At 43.0% G+C, this 4505-nt stretch overlaps 1 pseudogene; it reads right to left on the bottom strand.

Annotated features, from left to right (window-relative positions):
- Window positions 1–244: 244 nt before the first annotated feature.
- LOC103269573 lies at window positions 245–3274 on the bottom strand (annotated as a pseudogene).
- Between the last annotated feature and the right edge of the window lie 1231 nt (window positions 3275–4505).

Genomic DNA, 4505 nt, shown 5'->3' with positions numbered 1-4505 from the left:
ATGTATATTTGCAACTTAGCTCATTTTGGTCCTGCCTTAATTTACCTCCTCAGCACTTAGTTGAAATCATAGTCCCTTCCTTTCAGTTCTCATGTGCAAATACAACAGCATCAGCTCTGGAGTCAGCATGGTGCAGATGTTTCTCATCACTCCTATGGGTCATCTGTTTGTCAGGTCAGGTTTCAGAGTTGCTGCAGGTCACAGTTCTCTCAATCTCACAGAAACTGGGAGTGCCATGGCCTCCTCATGTTTTCTTCATCAGGTGCTGTGACTGCCAAGTGTGGAGCTCGTTGTAGGCTGTCTGGAGCATGTCTTCTATGTGACTTACCAAATTTGTGCTTAAGTACTTACTGTCTTTGAATTTTTTCTTGGAATGGGCAGAGCTTTGTAACTTGGCATCGTTCCAAATTACTTTTCATTTTCACTACCTTTTCTTCTAGGAATGGTGTATTAAGGGCAAAGCAGGACCAGAAATGCCATAGAAGTTCTACATACAAGTGTTTCAACTCAGACTGAATATCAGTTGGCACCATCTGGTTTATGGCTTGCTGTGTTCCTCCCTGCATAACAGCCCTCCCCCCAGGTGACAGCACTACTTGAGAGAACCTGAGTTAAGGTGGGTGTATCAGCATCCATTTCTTGTCTAATACTTTGGAAATAATTAATAATGTTCTGACTCCCTGGGTGCGGTGGCTCACGCCTGTAATTCCAGCACTTTGGGAGGCGGAGGTGAGAGGATTGCCTGAGCCCAGGGGTTTGAGACCAGCTTGGTGAGATGTCATCTCTACAATAAAATCAAAAAATTAGCTGGGTGTGGTGTCACTCGCCTGTAATTCCAGCTACTTGGAAAGCTGAGGTGGAAGGATCATCTGAGCCCAGCAGGTCAAGGCTGCGGTGGCCGTTAGCTTGACACTGCATTCCAGTCTGGGTGACAGTAAGACTTCTGACTCAAAAAAAAAATAAATATAAAAAAGTCCTGACTCATTGCATATTGCAGTGGCTGGATTGGAGTCGGACCACGATAATACCTATCTGATTTCTTGAGGTTTACTGCAATCGTTTTTACGAATTATTTTTTTCCCAAGTCTTCATATTCAATGGACTCTTGCAATTTCTCCCTTTCCACTGCTGGTTGAAAGCAGTCTGCATCTCTGGAATTTCTTTCTATGCTGCTGGATTCGCTATTCTGTTCATTTTGTGCTTCTTGTTCCTGGGTCCTGCTGCCAGGACCACAGCACTGTGATGGTTAAACCTGTTGATGGGTTGGGCTCGGTGGCTCAGCCTGTAATCCCGCGCCTTTGGGAGGCTGAGGTGAATGGATTGCCTGAGCCCGCGGGTTCGACCTAGGCAACTTGGCGAGACCTCATCTCTACAGTAAGTCAAAAATCAGCCGGGCGTGGTAGCGCGCGCCTGTAGTTCCAGCTACTTGGAAGGCTGAGGCGGAAGGATCGCCGGAGCCCAGCAGGTCGAGGCTGCGGTGGCTGGGAGTGGCCACTGCACTCCAGTCTGGGAGACAGAGCGAGACTCCAACTCAAAAAAACAAAAACAAAAACAAAAACAAAAAAACAAAAAACCTGTTGATAATGGCAGCATTAACTATTCTCCTTTATGGATTTAGAATTGGAAGTAGATGGCACAGAAGAAATGCCATAGCTGTCGTCTAATGGTTTATTTTCCAAAGCTGTCAAATCTAGTAGTGGGTTTTTTACTCCCAATGAAAAAAATGTTTTTTAACCCTTTTTCATCTATTTTGACACATTCTGCAAAGAGATCCTTTGAGCCTGTATTCAGCGGGTCCCTGTGAAAATAATGGAAAAATGTGCCCAGACTTCCTTTTCTGTCATGTTATGGGGAACATTTTCTGCATATTTCATTTTTACTGCTGGATACGTCCTAAATATGGACTCAATGATATCAGAAGTTAAATTATATCTCAGACCATTACAACCATCAGTTTGAGACCAGACATCAGCCAGAAATGCTGCAGAAATGCCAACATCCTGCTTATGACTGGATGTGGAAGAACTAACTGCTGTATTCACGTTTAAACGATTGGCCCAGAATTCCTCAGCACTGATCATTTGACTCACAACAAGGTCTTTATTAAGCTGAAACAAAACAGGATCTTCTTGCAGCATTCTTTTTTTTTTTGAGTTGGAGTCTCACTCTGTCGCCCAGACTGGCCACCGCAGCCTCGACCTGCTGGGCTCTGGCGATCCTTCCGCCTCAGCCTTCCAAGTAGCAGGAACTACAGGAGCGCGCTACCACACCCAGCTAATTTTTTTTATTTATTGTAGAGATGAGGTCTCGCCTGCCCAGGCAGGTCTCGAACCCGCGGGCTCGGGCAATCCACTCACCTCAGCCTTCCAAAGGTGCGGGATTACAGGCTGAGCCACCGAGCCCGGCTTCTTGCAGCATTCTACTTTTCTCCTCCAGTTCTTTATTTACTTTTCTCTTGAATTTGGGCAGCAGATGCTGAAGAAGGTCCTTTACTGCCTCTCGCTCTTTCACTACTGTGCTTTCAATGGAATGTGTACCCTGCCTGCAGGACCAGCTGAAGCTGAATTTTAGTTTTTCCTTCTGGACTGATTTTCTGGCCCGATCATACCTTGAGCAACTTGTTTTTGTTTCTCTGGATGAAAAAAGTCCTGAAAGGAAAATGTTTTGCCGATATGGAAGAGGTGAGACAAAAAAATGGCAGAAGCATTCAAAGGCATCAAAATCGACGAGTCCAAAAACTGTTTTGAGCAGAGGAAAAAGCATCATGATAGGTGTGTTGCTTCAAATGGAGAGTATTTGTGGGGTTTTTTGTTTTTTGAGTTGAAATCTCACTCTGTCACCGAGGCTGGAGTGTAGTGGCACACTCACGGCCACCGCAGTCTCGACCTGCTGGGCTCAGGAGATCCTTCCACCTCAGCCTTCCAAGTAGCTGGAACTACAGGCACACGCCACCATGCCTGGCTAATTTTTTGATTTATTGTAGAGATGAGGTCTCGCCAGTTGCCTGGGCTGGTCTCACCTGTGGCCTCAGACAATCCTCTCACCTCGGCCTCCCAAAGTGCTAGGATTATAGGCATGAGCCACCTTACCCAGCCTAAATGGAGAGTACTTTGACGATGAATTTAATATCCGCATAAATATGGCTGATTGTAAACCTATCTTTGCCTTCAGGTGCCCAAGCAATTCTTTCTGCCACGAGGTATAGAGCTCCATCCTGCTTCTTTTGATGCACCTTCTTAACAATCAACAAAACTTCTTCAGATGAAGTTGCCATGGTAGCTAGAAGGAGCAGGTGAAAGCTACAGCTCTGTGCAGGGAGTAAGTGGGCTGGAGAGAGTCGAGAGACTGAAACCCAGTGACCGCAGGCGTCGCTACCGCCTCTGTTATTGGAGGGTCTCGCCTCCATTGCCGGCTGCGAGGAGTCTGAGGGCACATGAACTGGTAAATTCTTTTGTAACTCGGGAGTGCAAAAAATCTTCCAAACTAGGACTCAAAATCCAGAATTAAGAAGGGAAAATATTACTAAATTTGACCACATAAAATTGAAAAAGAAAGCTCCATGCCAAAATACACCCTAAGCCAAGTTAAAAGACACAGCAAATTGGAAATAGATATTTGCAATTTGTATCACAGTTAAAGGTTTAATTTCCTTTACGGTTTTTTTAGTCGAAAACTAAAAGACCACCTAGCCTCATAGAAAAAACGGGAAAGAGAAATGAACACACATTTCAAGAAAAAGAAATGCAAATGATCCTTAAGCTTATGAAAAGATACTCAACCTCACTGGTAATAAAAGAGATGCAAATTAAAGTTACACTAAGATATCATTTCTCACTTATCAGATTGGCAAAATTCAAGTTTAATAACACACTGGTTAGATCCTCCGGTACAATGTTGAATAGAAGCAGTTAAAATAGACTTCCTGGTCTCATTCCAAATGTGCACAATATTTCACCATTAAATAGCATGCCAGCTGTAGGCTCTTTGTAGATACCCGTTATCAGATGGCAGAAGTTTCCTTCTAAGTTTGTAGAGGTTATACCATTTATCATAAATGCTTAATTTAATTAAATGCTTTTTCTGCATTACTGAATGATAATGTCTTTTTCCTCTGTTAATGAGGTAAAATATGTGATTTTTAAAAAATAAATTTTATTGTATTTAAGGTATACAATGTGATGTGGGATAAATATAGATAGTAATAAGTTGACTATAGCGAAGCAAATGAACACATCCATCATCTCACAGTTACCCATTTTTTTGTTTTTGTTACGAGAGCAGCTAAAATTGACTCATTTAGTATGAGTCCCAAGCACTGTACAGTTTTATTACCTACAGTCCTCATGTTGTACATTATTAGATCTGTAGACTTGCTCATCCTACATATCTGCTACTTTGTATTCATTAGCCTACATCTCGCCATTTCCTTCTCCATCCCCTACCCTGTCCCTGTAACCATTGTTTTGTTCTCTATCTCTGTATATTTAAATTTGGGGGATTTTTAA

This window comes from Carlito syrichta, unplaced genomic scaffold (assembly GCF_000164805.1).
Source record: "Carlito syrichta isolate Samal-C Ts95f unplaced genomic scaffold, Tarsius_syrichta-2.0.1 Scaffold309296, whole genome shotgun sequence".
In the NCBI taxonomy this organism is placed as follows: domain Eukaryota; kingdom Metazoa; phylum Chordata; class Mammalia; order Primates; family Tarsiidae; genus Carlito; species Carlito syrichta.
The sequence above is the reverse complement of the archived record's forward strand: the minus strand, read 5'-3'. Positions and strand labels throughout refer to the sequence as shown.